Here is a 16,623-nt window from a genome sequence, read left to right on the forward strand (position 1 = left end):
GAAACTTGTGCTTACCCCTCCCATCGATGGAGAGTTCTGTGTTAGGTTCCAAGAAGGAAGTGTGTGCTAAACTCACTCAACTGCAAATCATGGGAAGCACTACCGCTTAGCATGACTCACAGACAATGGATGATGATCTGTGTCGTCCAGATGAAGATACTCTCAGATGAACAAAGAAGAAGGAGAGTCTCGATGGGAAGAGCAGTGTGCTTGCTTGAAGTGAGGATCACAGCCTGTAGAGTTCTGCAATCCCTGGGCAGCCCTGGAGAAGTCGGAAAAACACACCATGGGACAATGCTTCAGAGATTCTTCAGTGGCCGGCGGCAAATCTACCCTCAAGCCAGAAGAGTAGTTCGTCAAAAGCAAGGGGCAACTTTACCTCAGATGGAAAAGTAGCATCTTGGGAAGTGTGACACTGAATAATGGTCACTACTAGAGGTTATGATGGCCAGTCTGTAGAGGCAGAAGAAGAATAGAACCGAGAAGAAACAGGAAACAAGCTGGTCTGTGTTACTTCGTTGTAGTACCTGAAGAACGGGCAAGCAGGAGTCGAGGAAACCGTCAGGTGTTGGAAGCAGTTGCTGGGACCCCATAAACCTGGAGAGCTGGAGAGCTGAAGAGCGATCGGAAACTGAAAAGCTATGGCTAGCTGACAGGCGATAGTGAGCGGACGTACGTTTGCGGGCTGGTGAGCGGACGTACGTTTGCGGGCTGGTGAGCGGACGTACGTTTGCGGGCTGGTGAGCGGACGTACGTTTGCGGGCTGGTGAGCGGACGTACGTTTGCGGGCTGATGTGCAAACGTGGGCGATGGCTAGCTAACGGGCGATAGAGGGCTGACTAGTGATTGCGGCCGATGGCAAGCTGACAGGAGATCATGAACGATCTAGGCGATTGTGAGCCGACGGGTGACAAGTAAGTTAGATAAGACAAGTCATCTGGGGGTGACAAGTCTGCTGGGTAAGACGAGATTGCGCGTGACGAGTCTGCCGGGTGTGACGAGACTGCTGGACGAGACAATCGAATAAATGCTCCAAAGAGCAAATTCAGGGCATAGACGTCGGAGAAATCCCCCAAAGAGAGAAACCAAAGAGATAAAGGAAGTCTCTCCCGCAGACAGGAAAGTTGACCAACCTCTGTTGCCGCTGTCGGCAATTCTCCCCACAAGCAGGAAGATTGTAGGCCAGCAGCTAGTGGAGGGACTCTCCCTCGGAAGGGAAAGTTCTAACACCTGGAGGTGAACCTCCGGGCACCATTGCCTCCTTCCCATGAACGAACTCTAGCACAGTTCCCTCGAAGGTGTTACTCGAAGAACTCCAAAGATTTCTAGTCAGCAATTGCTCCGGAGAGGAATGAATCCGCGTACAGTATAGGAAAGGCTGACGTCAGCATGATAATCAGGAACTGCCGAAAGAGCAGGTGAAGAAGGCAGTGACCAGGCAGGAGGAGCAGCTTCTCCTGGAACAGGAATATCTGACTTCACACTCCTTACGTCTGTTGACTAAGCCGAACGAAATAGTATGGCATCGCTAGCGCTGAGGAAAAACAAAAAAGAATGAAAAGCAAAAAGCCCCTCAGGAGAACAACTTGACCAGCAGACGGGAGAGGTGTCTCCCGAGAGGTAGAAGAACATGCTAAAGACTATAAAGGTACTCCCATCGCCAACTACTATCGCAGAACGGAGTGTGGCATTCTTAGAGATTTATTAAAGTTAGATAAAACAATTTTATCCAAAATCAATTGGCTGAATAAAAACAACTAGGGAGATCAACCTAACCCGCGAACGAGATAGGTGTTCCCCAAGAGGCACAGGAACATGCTCTAGACTATGTACTCCCTCTGCCGGCTGTCAGCATACAACGAGGGAGTACAGCATCGTCAGCGAAGAGGAACAAGACCGATGTCAAGCTCTGGGTAGGCCGCAAGCGGCCATCCCTCCAATGAACTCGTAGGGAGCAAGTAAAATCAACATCCAAAAGGAGAAGAATTATCCACATGAGAACGACTCCCCTGAATTTTGCACAAAATTCATTCAGGAACAAAATATAATAATTCTCAAATTCCTATCTATTGTACTTTGTTTTGGATGAACATTTTTATATAAGTAGCATTTTTAGCCCATATATCTCAAAAGATACTTTACACAAACAAAAAATAATTTTTGTCTTCAAGCTACAATATCTCAATTTTTTTGGGGAAAAACTATTACACTTTATCTACACATTTTCTATAGGAAATTCATTCACCTTTCCATTGTGTTATTCATTATAGTTAAATACAAATATGTTAGCGTAGATATGCACACTCAAGAGCCCTCCAAGCTTTGCCATTCAGCCTATGCTTAGGAAGTCATGGATAATTTTTCATAAGTGTATGAATAATTGCAAGGTTCATGTGTCATATACTATACTGTTTGCAAGGGATTTTTTTCCAAATGTATGTGGTATATGGCAAAATGTAAAAAATATAAATTTATATATAAAAAATACTACTGTATCATAAATCTACATAAAAAACAAGTCCTGTCTTTGGGCTACAATTGAGTAAATTTTTATGTGATAACACCTATTAATTTTATCTACCCATTATATATGAAAGTTATTCAGATTTACAGAGGCATTTTTACTTTTCTCATCACGTTATTTATTACAGGGTTATTTACAAAAACTTTAGATTAGATATGCACCATTGAGAGTCTGTAAAGCTAAGTGTCCACGTGTAAATAATTGCACTGTTGATGTTTCATATGCTGTGTGAAAGGAGATTCTTTGTATTTTCACATGGTGTATGGAAAAATAAAAAAAAATATGTATAGGTGTACAGTATATACATCAAATTTTACCGTAAATTCACTTTCTATAAAAAAATGTCTTTCGGCTACAATTGATCAACTTTTATTGAGAATTCTATTGATTTATCTGTATTCTAAATAGAAAATTTAATCAGCTTTTCATTTTCTTTATATTTATTTTATATTGTTATTTATTATGGAGTGATTCAGAAAAATGTAAGAATATATATATGCTATACATGTGAGCCCCAAGGTTTGGCCTTAGTTTAAACATGCACAAATAATCTATTTTAAGCATTTTTTCCATGTAGAAATAATTTCAATATTCATGTTTTATATAGCATTTGAAAAGCCATTCTCTATACTTTCCCATCGTACATTATCTTCGAACAAGAAAAGAAACTTGTTCTAAATCTAACACAAAATCTAACAATTGCTCAATAATTTGTCTAACAATACATATATATTTTATTCATGCTCTATACAGAAAATCTATGCAGCTTTCTAATTAAGACTTCAGTTTCTTTCTATCGTTATTTCTTAGTTAGGTACAATATGAAACGACCCTAAGTATGTTGAAAATTATCAAAATTGCAATCCCTAAAATTTACCGTTTTGTAATTAGCCACAGCTTTTCTCAAATTATTGTTTTGACATCCTGAAGAGTGCAAAAATCCTTCTACGCATGAAGGCCACTTTTTTCACTTTGGCAAAAGCATTATATCTCTTAGTATTAGTGGACCTTTCAAAAGTGCAGGGGTAAAGAGTAAAAGGGTATATAAAGTTAAACAAGGTAAGACTTGCTATTTCTAGAAAAGAAAATAGGGAAGTGTACCGTGTGTGAAACAATCAACTTGAATACAAATATTAAATGCAGAGTACAAATCCTAAACATAAAGCACTACAACGTACCAATAGCACATGCATCATAAAAAAACCAAAAGATTACACTAAAGCTGTAATTTTCTACAGTCAATGTAGTATAATTAATGCCTTAAATTTATATGAATACTTCAAGTTTCTAATAGTCAACTATCCTACGGCAACAATGAGGTAAAATTATGTATATAACTAGCTAGTAACTTGTGACCTCTCATAGATGGGTAAAATCACAAATCTGGCAAGGCTTTGGAACAAAAGATGCTGGAAAATACATCAAAGATAATTAAAAAAAGCAAAGCAAAGTGATAATGAAATGGGGATACAAATTTGATATTCAATTTATACAATATACTTAAAATGGTACTACTGTATATTATATAAGCCTTCAAAGATATAATTCTAAGAAAAATACTAAGCTATAATTTACATTTTTTTTTTTCAAAGCCAGGGCCTCTTTATAGGAAAATTCTATTAAACCATAAAGCTCTCTTCATGATAGTTTATGGTTACCTACATGCAGTGAACATAAATAAAAACAGAAATGTTGCAACTGTAACAAAATACTAAAACCTAAAAGAAACAACAACCTGACTGGTATGGTGATAGAGGTACATAAGCACCATACCTTTCTTACCCTCCAGAAGGTTGCGGATCTCCTCAGATGGCGTGATTGACAAGGACTCTAAATTAGCATCCTTCATTTCAGCAACAAGTTTTTCCACTTCCTTTTTCTTTTCAGCAATTAGCTTCTCAGAATCAGTCATCTAGAGAACAAAAAAAGATGAAAAGTGCTTTAATTCTTCTGGTTGTAGTACAACAGTTGTGTAATGATTGAGTAATGTATATAAAAAAAAAAAGAGAGAGAGAGAGAGAGAGAGAGAGAGAGAGAGAGAGAGAGAGAGAGAGAGAGGGGGGGGGGGCAAACAAAAGCATACAATAACTGAGCAATTTGTTGATTTAGAAGTAAAGATATAACATCCTATTAGCAGATGAAATTCAGTTACATGCTGTTGAAATAGAAAATAAAAATACAAGGTATTCCCAGACGAGAGAGATAGGAAAAGCTGACATACGTCTACTTATTTAGATTTAGACTTATCAGACTTATTTAGATTTAGACTTACCGTATTTATATTTTAACTTCCTTGTGTTGGTAAGACAATCTCCATGTGCTATTTATATGATCAAACCTGCCATAGTGACAGCTGCCATTTTAAGACAACACCATACGACTCAATCCAGTTAGCAACAGCCGACATTTTGAGACAATGCCCAGAAGAGAGGAATAAAAGGAAGAGGGACCCTGAATAGAGATCCAGCCGCTCCCCACCGAGCCAACCTAGGGTTGAGATTTTACAATAGGTCCCCATTCTTCGAGAAGGTTAGGTAACAGAGACAGGCACGAAAAGCGTGATTTTGCGTATATTTAGTGCCCTAGGGTGGGATGACTCCTAACATAACCTAACAACTCACTGCCCATTGTTTTACGCTCAGATAATTAACACTCCTAAGTACTGCCTGACATTGCTTTTACTTGGTTTCTATCAAAGTATAAGTGCTTTAAATTAAATGAATACATATTGAGAGAGAGAGAGAGAGAGAGAGAGAGAGAGAGAGAGAGAGATTTATACTGTGTACTATACGAGACAAATTTTTGTAAAGTAAAACTATGCTGTTTAAAATATAACAAAATATTGCCGACTCGTGAATAAAGTTAGGCTATTAACAGCCGATAAACGAATTCAGCCTACGTTTTCACTTGAACACCCAAAGGGAAAATTATAAGCTTATATATACTGTACTAACCAAACATAATGCTTTAACATACCATCATTAACACTACTATTAAAATTATTGGAAAGTTAGAGAAAGATAAAGATTGCCGAGATCGTAACCACAATTCTGTTTACATTTCATCAGCTGGACTCGCATAGTTAAGTTGACTTCATTGTTGATGTGGAATTTTATCCTTAAATAGGCTATTTATTATGAAATTATGTTAAACAGATGTAAGGTAAAAGTTGTTTTGTAACATTTATTATTAAACACCGTATTTAGGGCTACCAATATACTTAAAAAGGCAATAGATTTGATACATTTTGTAGTGCTTGACTCGCAGACTTTGAACAGCTTCGTAGATACAGAAAATTTATTTGTGAAAAATAGCGACCGCATAAATGGGGAATCTCATAATGCGAACATGCATAATTCGGAACCGTACTGTATTTGTAAATAAAAACAGCGAATTATAATCTTTTTCATTGTTTACTTTTATACTTTCGAAATCGGGTGGTTAAGGACATCTCATAATTCCTAAAATAAACAATTATTATTAACATATTCAGGTTTTTACTTTATAGAATAAGCTGAATTTCTGTTTAAGATGGTAATAAAAATGAAACAATTTGTGAGTTTTAGCACAATGATTACATAATAATTCCCTAAATGTTTACATATCAACAAACACCATCTACCAACCCCTCTTGGCATAAATGTAAACAATAGCCAGAGTACTATAAATACATGAAAGCTAAAATTTCTGGTAAATATTCTCATTTTACCTAAACATAAGACTATATACCGTAATTAAAATGAGTATATTGTATGATTTCAAGTCAATCCTTCCAAACTTCTACCTTATTAATGCAAATATACAATTAAAATACCCATAAACCAGTTTCATTCATGTTGCCGTATCACGATAATTTATAGTTTTTAGCTGTGTGGCACTTGATTACAAAGCTTAGGGATTACCTATATTGTGTTATGAAAAAACTATATTTGCACATTTATAGGTTCCCATCCCTTTTGTTTCCTAGTTAAGGATACAGTTTTCCCCATTCCCATACAGACTAGAGGCTATGAATATTGTTTGTTTTCTCGCCTTCATTTACAGCTTGTAGTTCTATCGTACGATGATTGAAATACAAGCATAACAGCTGATATCTGAGTCATTTCCTAACAGAAAAGATGTTTTTTGTTCAGTTGTTATTGCAGCTGTATGCGTTTACGCAATAATTATAACATTACTAACAATAGTTTTATCATTATCTTTTAATTCTTTATACCCTTGAAGAAGAAAATGGGATAAATATGATTATCAGGTTACTGTAGATGTCGGACAGATTCCCAACAATATTTAAGAACTTATAGATCTATCAAAGCCGATAAAGAAAATAATTACAACTTCTACTTATGCCTCTCGGAAGAGTTGGACGCATTCCTGAGGGGAATTGCTTGTTAGAAGGACTAAAGGAGCCATGAATTTGACCCTTAATGGAGAAAGTATTTCCATTTAACTGACCCACCCCTATTTAAGCCTATACTTCTAAATAAAGCCATGAACTGGGTTACAGCTCTCTTGGTAGCCCAGGATAGGAAAGAAGAGAATAACCACCAGAAGGAAAACCTATGAAGGAGAACAAGGGGAAAAACTTGGCCAGAGTGCAGAGACCATGAACGCAGTTGTTGAACAATAACTGTCAGAACACTGTTGGCATTGCTGTGAGAAAAGACCTGACAGCAGGAACTATGGAAGGTCAAAGATGTGTAGCATCTGCACGAGAAAATGAAACAGTCAAGAAAGATGTCCCCAACAGAGAACATATAACACATATTACCATTATGGGAAGGTAGGGCACATCACACATGTGTACTGTAGTAGTTCACCAGTCCCCAATACGGGAGCATCAATAAATTACCAAAGACAAGATGAAGGGAGGCAAGGACACCCTCCCCAACTTAATCCAGGTTATTCACCAATGGAGTTTCCAGCCACCGGCGCATCACACTAATATTAGCAGAAGAAAAGAATACCACTAGTCAACCCATCATCAACACCAAGATATTCGGTTGTATCTGTTCTGTACTCCTTAACAACAAGGTTGCTCTTTCTGTTATTTGTGATGACATAGTGCCAGTTCCAAGTACAGTATCAAGTCACTTGAGGTTATTAAATGTGGGATAGTAGGGGATAAAATGCTAATCGATAATACATTTTTCAGCCAACCTTTTGAACTACTTGACCTGTCAAGCATTCCCTGGATGATCCTGCTCCTTTTATACAGTCACACTATTCACTATCAGAGGATTTTTATGAGTTTTCTTTATCTTCAACCATAAATTTCCCACCAGGATCAGTACAAAAGCAAAGGGATCTCTTTCTTTCTCTCTTTTGTCGTCCAGCCACTCGGTAATGAAGTTATCATCACTCAGAATCAGAAAATAAATTGGCTCTGTCAATACAGCATCTTCATCACTGGATGATTCAGAACCAGCAGGGGCTGAAGGTACAGCACTGGGAGGAGGAAAAGGGAATAGATGCTGCTTCTCCTTGCCAGAAGTCAATGATGAGGATTTCTTGAGACCACAAAAGGGGAGGATCGGGGATCTTCTCCTTTGGAAGGCCAGAAATTGCCGACAGGCTTCTGCAGGTGGGGTGGCAGATGAGGAAGGCACTGCAGCAGAAGCCCTGGCAGGCATAGCATTATTAGCACCAGCTAAGACCTTCAGCAGCTTTGTGGATGGAATACATTCAGTGACTAAGGTGGGCCTACAGGTACTTAGGTTCAAGTCTATGGAAATGTTGTTGTCGATCTTTAAACCAGTTGACTCACTTCAGAGGGAAGGAGTCAATATTGTCAACTTAGCTATTTTCTCTTCTATGCGTTGGAGATGAATACAAGGATATTCATCTAATATATGAGGTAGTGCTTATGTCATGAAATGAAAATAAAAAAAATTACAAGGAAAAAATGCCCAATAAAATTTAACGTAATTTTCCCACAGAAAGCAGTATGTAAAAGTTACAGAAATGGAGAACTGGATTTACCTATCTAGTGAAAATCAATATTTGGTAATAGGATAAAAAGAACTTGAAACAATAAAATATATACCTCCTGCATAAGCTGCTGTGAGGCAAGTTGGGCATGTTCAGCCTGTGCAGTAGCTTCTGTTATTGCTGTCTGCAGTTTCTCAATTTCACGTTTCATTGCTTCTTGCTGAGCACGAGCTTCTTCCTGCCCCTTCTGTTTCTCATCATTCATTGTCTTCTCTAGATCTCTGAAAAAAAGATAAAACACATCATGAACTACTACATAATACTTTAAAAAAAAGATTCAAATGTTTTTTAGAATGCAATAATGTCTGCTAAAACTAGTGATTAGCCGATGAAATTGAATGTTGCGTTTTAAGCCTTAGCATATGATCGAAAATTACAAATTTGGAAGTCATTTGTATTTTAACCAACTATCCAAACCTGAGTTCTTCACATAGAAAAAACAATAGCAGCACAAGCTGGAATGCAGCTATAAAAGAGAAGCACCAGAACCCCACTTTGATTGCAGATGGGATTTCTGGAAGTTAGTGATAACAGGTTTATATTTTCAGGAAAAAACAAATTATTTCCAAATTTTCTATTTTTTTTCACCACTAATACAAACCATCGTTCTTTACATAGGAGACTCGCCCAACGGTAGATGTAATTCCTCTTTCTGACTGGCTGGAAGTTTTTTACCTGGAATCAGTACATCTGAGCATGGAAAAGTATAAGATGAGCATTCTGACACCTTGTGAACCCGTGGCTTGACACTGCCAGTGGGACAATGGGTTGTGCAAAGGTGGAAAGCGAGTGTAAGAACACCATCGTGACACTAAGAATAATATAAGCAATAGAATTGCAAATATACACATTGGAGTTTACCAAGACCTCATCTCTCCCTTATCAGGAGAATGAGGACATAATAAATATCACACGCAGTATAATAGCTACAAGCTATACTGGGCTTACTGCAGTTAATCTACATCTAGCTGACAGGGAAGACGGATGTTGTACCCCAAGGGGAGGGGAAGATGAAGAAAAGCCCAGTTATTCTTTCCATTTATCCCAAATTAAAACCATAACCTTAGTCCTTGAACAACTGCTAATAGTCCTATGAAGGATCAAAGGTAACTATACCAACAGGGCCTTGAGGAAACATATATATGGGCCTGTGTGTTGCTTCCTGCAGGTAGTGGGTTTTGAAGAAGGTTTCACACCTCTATACGGCCACTTGTAGTACCTGCATAACTGAAAGATTCTTTCTAAATGCCAAGGACGTACATCCAGAGCTCTGGGTCACACACTTTTTTGTCAAGAAGGGGATGGATTAATGGCTCTGCTAATGAACAACTTGATACACAAAAAGATAGTGTTCTAGTAATTCTCTTCTTGACCCTTCCAGTACTGTGCTGACAAACAAATGTTTCGTCTGGGGGAGAGCTTCCCGTGTATGCTTGATAGCACCTCAGAACTCTCGCAGGCACAAAAGCTGCCGATCAAGATCATCGATTATTTCCTGAAGACTCAAAAAACCTGAAAGGAACCAAACCTAGGGTCAGAAACTGCCGAATTTTGAGTCTTCACAACAAACTCAGAAAATCTCCCTCCACCACCTTGAATGGGCGAAGTAGGAAAGACCATGCAACTCGCTAACCCTCTTTAGCAGATGACAGGCCAAGCAAAATTAGTGTCTTGAGCAATAAGTCTTGGTCAGAAGCTCCATTTAAGTCCTTTCAGGGAAAACAAAATGGGTGATGTTCCAAGGTGGTCTAACTTCTGACTGGGGGGAAGTTTGCTCAAAAGCACGGTATGAGCATAGACAATTCCAACAAAGAGGAAGTACTGTATCAGGTACGGTAAGTCTAAAGACCTAACTCAAGGCTAAGTGACAGCCTTTTATGGCCGACACTGAGCAGAGTACTGTAAAAATTTGGCAGTTAAAAAGGAATGACAGCTCTGAAAAGTGCTGGACAAAACCCTGTCCAAACAACCTCTTTGAGGAAAACAAGGATCATGCCCAGACATCAAAAGAAAAGGTACTTACCTGACGACCGAAGAGCCCCATAACTCTCCCGACTCCCTCTCCTCAAGTAAAAGCAACACCCAGAGACAAACGACACACATAACTGGCTATGTAGACCATTGCTGAACACATTCTTGCAGGAGAACAAGACATAGAAATGACACAAAGATGTAATCAGTTTTAATTAGGAAACAAAACATTCCCTAAATAAAACCAAAGGCTATCAATAGTTACCAAATTCTCGAATGTATCGCCAAGAGAGACTCAGACATAGCTAAGACCCAATCCTTGAGGAGAGAGGATTGCATTGAAAGAGCTGCTATTTCCATTTAGGAGAATATCCCCCGACCCAGCTGGTCCAAAGAAGGTCTCAAAAGAAAGGAAACTGGACTCAAAATTGCAACCAAGAGCGCATATCCAGAACACAGTATAATTGAATGCTGACCATTCCTGAGAACTGATATCAATAGGAGAGGGGCAGGCATAGAGGCAACTCAAATCTCTGGAGAGAGTGCCCGTCTTACTGGATCAGTGTCCAGCGACATTGGGGGTCAACTCCACACAGCCAAGGTCGCCAACATGGATCAGCATACTACCTGTCACCTGCTTGTGAAGACGCTAATGCCCAAAGAAAACGCAATAGGTAGAAGGCAGCTCATTTTCTGGAATGAGTGCCTGGGCTGACTAATAGGATCATTGTTGGAAGACCTTAGGGTATGTCAACTGCAACCCAAGGTCACCACAACCGACCGAATTCCGCCTGCCACCTTACTCCTGAAGTAGTTGTTGCCAAATGGCTTTAGTAATGTGGGCTCGGGGCCTGACCTTCATGGTCCCCATGACTTCCAGACTTGACTACTAAGTCTCTCAGAAAGAAGGACACAGACTAGAGGGGCACTCAGTAAAGTGCAAACCTCCACCACAGTAGCGTTTTTCTCAACTTTTTGCTTGATCTTGATCTTGACCTTTGACCTAGGACTTTCAAAATTGAATCACTTCCACGTCTATACATAATAATTAATCCCTGAATGTTTCACTATACTATGAGTAAAATCGGGGCCGCTAAGTTGTTCACACACACACATGACCTTTTGCTCAACCTCGACCTTTGATCTAGGACTTTCAAAATTGAAACACTTCCACATCTCAACCTAATTCATTCCTGAAATTTTCACTGTTCTATGAGTAAAATTGTGGACAGAAAGTTGCCACGGCAGCTTATTTCTCGACCTTGACATATGACTGTCAAAATTGAATCACTTCCACTTCTCAACATAATTAATCCATGAAAGTTTCACAACTCTATGAGTAAAATTGTGGCCAGGAAGTTGTTCACATAAACAGAAAAACAGGGGCAAAAATATAACCTCCTCCCAAATTCATTGGCGGAGGTAATAATGGTGTCAAGGACTAACACAAAATTATTGACGAAGACAACTAGGAACATCAGCTACTTTAAGCAAGTAGATCGAAAGGGCTCTCAATGGAAAAATGTTATTTTCATTAGTAAAATAAATTTTTGAATATACTTACCCGATGATCATATAGCTGTCAGCTCTGCTGCCCGACAGAAAAACCTACGGGCGGAATACGCCAGCGATCGCTATACAGGTGGGGGTGTACATCAACAGCGCCATCTGTCAAGTAGGTACTCAAGTACTCGATGTCAACACAGAACCAATTTTCTCCTCGGTCCACTGGGTCTCTATTGGGGAGGACGGGTGGGTCCTTTAATTTATGATCATCGGGTAAGTATATTCAAAAATTTATTTTACTAATGAAAATAACATTTTTCAATATTAAACTTACCCGATGATCATATAGCTGATTCACACCCTGGGGGGTGGGTAGATACCAGCATTACATGTTGACATTATTGTGAGTTAAGTATTCCGTATTTCATTTTAGCAGTTATTCAAAATAACAAACATAAAATAAATAAGTACCTGGTAAGGAAGTCGACTTGAACAATTACTCTGCCTTTTTAAGTACGTCTTCCTTACTGAGCCTCGCGATCCTCATAGGATGCTGAGCGACTCCTAGGAGCTGAAGTATGAAGGGTTGCAACCCATACTAAAGGTCCTCATCAAAACCTCTAATCTAGGCGCTTCTCAAGAAATGACTTTGACCACCCGCCAAATCAAGTAGGATGCGAAAGGCTTCTTAGCCTTCCGGACAACCCAAAAACAATAATAAAACATTTCAAGAGAAAGATTAAAAAAGGTTATGGAATTAGGGAATTGTAGTGGTCGAGCCCTCACCACTACTGCACTCGTTGCTACGAATGGTCCCAGAGTGTAGCAGTTCTCGTAAAGAGACTGGACATTCTTAAGATAAAAGACGCGAACACTGATTTGCTTTTCCAATAGGTTGCGTCGAATATACTTTGCAGAGATCTATTTTGTTTAAAGGCCACGGAAGTTGCGACAGCTCTAACTTCGTGTGTCCTTACCTTCAGCAAAGCTTGGTCTTCCTCATTCAGATGGGAATGAGCTTCTCGTATTAACAGTCTGATAAAATAGGATAAAGCATTCTCTGACATAGGCAAAGATGGATTCTTACTGAACACCATAAAGCTTCAGACGGGCCTCGTAAAGGTTTTTAAATAGAACTTAAGAGCTCTTACAGGACATAATACTCTTTCTAGTTCATTTCCAACCATACGATAAGTTTGGAATATCGAACGATATTGGTCAAGGCCGAGAAGGCAGCTCGTGTTTGGCTAGAAAACCAAGTTGTAGAACATGTAGCCGTTTCGGATGAGAATCCGATGTTCTTGCTGAAGGCATGAATCTCACTGACTTTTTTAGCTGTGGTTAAGCATATCAGGAAAAGAGTCTTAAAGGTGAGATCTTTCAGGGAGGCTGATTGAAGCGGTTCGAACCTGTCTGACATAAGGAATCTTAGTACCACGTCTAAATTCCAACCAGGTGTAACCAAACGACGCTCCTTCGTGGTCTCAAAAGACTTAAGGAGGTCCTGTAGATCTTTATTGTTGGAAAGATCTAAGCCTCTGTGACGGAAGACTGATGCCAACATGCTTCTGTAACCCTTGATAGTGGGAGCTGAAAGAGATCGTTCTTTCCTCAGATATAAGAGAAAGTCAGCTATTTGAGTTACAGAGGTACTGGTCGAGGATACGGATACTGACTTGCACCAGTTCGGAAGATTTCCCACTTCGATTGGTAGATTCTAAGGGTGGATGTTCTCCTTGCTCTAGCAAACGCTCTGGTTGCCTCCTTCGAAAAGCCTCTAGCTCTCGAGAGTCTTTCGATAGTCTGAAGGCAGTCAGACGAAGAGCGTGGAGGCCTTGGTGTACCTTCTTTACGAGTGGCTGACGTATAAGGTCCACCCTTAGGGGAAGTGTTCTGGGAACGTCTACTAGCTATCGAAGTACCTCGGTGCGTCATTCTCTCGCGGGCCAGAGGGAAGCAACTAGCGTCAACCTTGTCCCTTCGTGAGAGGCGAACTTCTGCAGTACCTTGTTGACAATCTTGAACGGAGGGAATGCATATAGATCTAGATGTGACCAATCTAGTAGAAAGGCATCTATATGAACTACTGCTGGGTCCGGGATAGGTGAGCAAACTATTGGGAGCCTCTTGGTCATCGAGGTTGCGAAGAGATCTATGGTTGGCTGGCCCCAGGTGGCCCAAAGTCTCTTGCATACATCCTTGTGGAGGGTCCATTCTGTTGGAATTATTTGTCCCTTCCGACTGAGACAATCTGCTATGACATTCAAGTAGCCTTGGATGAACCTCGTTACTAGTGAAAAGTCTAGACCTTTTGACCAGGTGAGGAGGTCCCTTGCGATCTCGTACCATGTCAGAGAGTAGGTCCCTCCTTGCTTGGAGATGTACGTCAAAGCCGTGTGTTGTCCGAGTTCACCTCCACCACTTTGCCTTGAAGGAGAGACCTGAAGCTTTTCCAGGTCAGACGTACTGCCAGTAGCTTCTTGCAGTTGAAATGCATTGTCCTTTGACTCGAGTTCCATAATCCCGAGCATTCCCTACCGTCTAATGTCGCACCCCAGCCTACGTCCGATGCGTCCGAGAAGAGAACGTGGTTGGGAGTCTGAACAGTCAGGGGAAGACCCTTTCTAAGGTTGATAAAGTCCTTTCACCAAGTCAGACCAGACTTTATCTTTCCGGAAACCGGGATCGAGACCGCTTCTAGCGTCTTGTCCTTTCTCCAGTGAAAAGCTAGATGGTATAGAAGAGGACGGAGGAGTAGTCTTCCTAGTGACACAAAATGAACCACGGATGACAGTGTCCTTACCAGACTCATCCACAGCCTGACAGGGCAGCGCTCCTTCTTCAGCATCTTCTGGATGGATAGCAGGGCTGGGGGTTGATCGTCTTGTTCAGCAACGTCCTCATCAGAGGGTTCCTCATCCGAAACTGATGAGGAAACGGCAACGGAGTGGGCAACGTCTGACTCGCTGAATCCGGTCGCACTGGTGGATGCGTGACGGAGCCGGACGCAATATCATGGTACTGCTGCACAGACTGTGAACTGTCAACAACCATGGGGACGCGAGGAAGTACAGCGTCAACCCGAAACTGTCTAGACTGTCAGGGTTGTGCAGTCAACACCCTACCGGGTTGCTGAGGTTGACGCACTGCGTCACAACAAGTCACCTCTGCTGGTTGTTGAACGTCTTCCTAGTGACACACTGAACGTCAACAACCACCTCCGAGCGTCGCTTAACGTCAACGTGCGACTGGCAACCCACCCTGGGTCGCATCGGTGGAGGAACCACCTCAACTGGCGGACGCGAGTAGGCTCTATAAGCCAGATAAAAAGAAGGGAAATCAAAAGGTTGTATCCCTAAAACTCCTCCTGGTGCAAAAACCAGTCGCTTAGCCGACGTAACGCTCTCTAGGAGAGCGAGAGAGCACTAGCTTAACAACAACGGCTTCGAAGTAGCTAGGCCTAGTGTAAGTTCTGACGTGAGGCGAACGAGGAGCAGCAGTTACAAGATCCGGACGAAGATCCTTAAAAAATCATCATGATTTAATTAAAGTCCAAAGGAGGCTAAGCAGCTTAAGGCTCCTCTCCAAATGACAGAGTCCTCAAAGGAATATCAGTAGGAGGGAGAACAGCACTTTCTCATCTACAGGAACCTTGTCCGAGAAAAGCTAGGTTATCTCAGTGAGGGTCTCACTGGTGCATTAGCAGCAGACCAGAAGGCAACGTTATGTAACTGCTTGACAGTCTGTGAACTGTATAAAATCTGAACTGTCAACCACAACAGGTGCGTGAGGACATACAGCACTGGTGCATTAGTAGCAGACCAGAAGGCAACGTCATGTAACTGCTTGACAGTCTGTGAGCTGGCAACAACCAAAGCTGTGTGGGGAAGCCTCAACTCCTGACTGACTAGTCTGCTGCGGGCGAGTGGCGGTAACCACAGTGGGTTGCGGAGGCTGACGCACCGTGTCAAAACACGGCAGCCTAACTCCACCCTCCTGTTGTTGTGGTAGCTCACGCACGGCAACGGAGTGCTCCGTGCGTCTGTGGGAGTCAGCATGCGTCTGGCAGGGTCGACTGCGCATGGGTGGAGGAGCTCTCACAGCCGGAGTGTGGGAGCAGGCAGCCTCAGCGTCTGCTGGGCGCACAACCGTGGCAGGTTGTAGGCTAACGGGTGCAGCGTCAACCTTCTCCGCAGCCGGAGTGTGGGAGCAGGCAGCCTCAGCGTGAGCTGGGCGCACAACCGTGGTAGGTTGTAGGCTAACGGGAGCAGTGTCAACCTTCTCCACACGAAACTCCTGCATAACCGCAGCTAACTGAGTCTGCATAGACTGCAGTAAAGACCACTTAGGGTCTACAAAAGCGGCAACAGACGGAGCTACTGTCCGTTGTGACTGAGGGTCTAAAACAGCGGGTGCGGCAACAGACGGAGTTACTGCCTGTTGCGGTACCGCTTTACCTCTCTTAGGAGGTGTGCAGTCATCGGAAGACTGCAGCGAGTCCGAACTGACCCAGTGGCTACACCTGGGCCGTTGGACTTGCGCGGAAGGGACCGACTTGCACTTAATAAGCTGCGAGACCTTGGTCCAAGGTTTCTTACGAGAAACCTCTTCCGCAGACGAGAAGTAAATGGGCT

At 41.5% G+C, this 16,623-nt stretch overlaps 1 pseudogene; it reads right to left on the reverse strand.

Annotated features, from left to right (window-relative positions):
* LOC137647081 (uncharacterized) overlaps positions 1-16,623 on the reverse strand; it is a 69,545-nt pseudogene that overhangs the window by 10,922 nt on the left and 42,000 nt on the right.

Source organism: Palaemon carinicauda, chromosome 1 (genome assembly GCF_036898095.1).
Source record: "Palaemon carinicauda isolate YSFRI2023 chromosome 1, ASM3689809v2, whole genome shotgun sequence".
NCBI classification, from domain to species: Eukaryota; Metazoa; Arthropoda; class Malacostraca; order Decapoda; family Palaemonidae; genus Palaemon; species Palaemon carinicauda.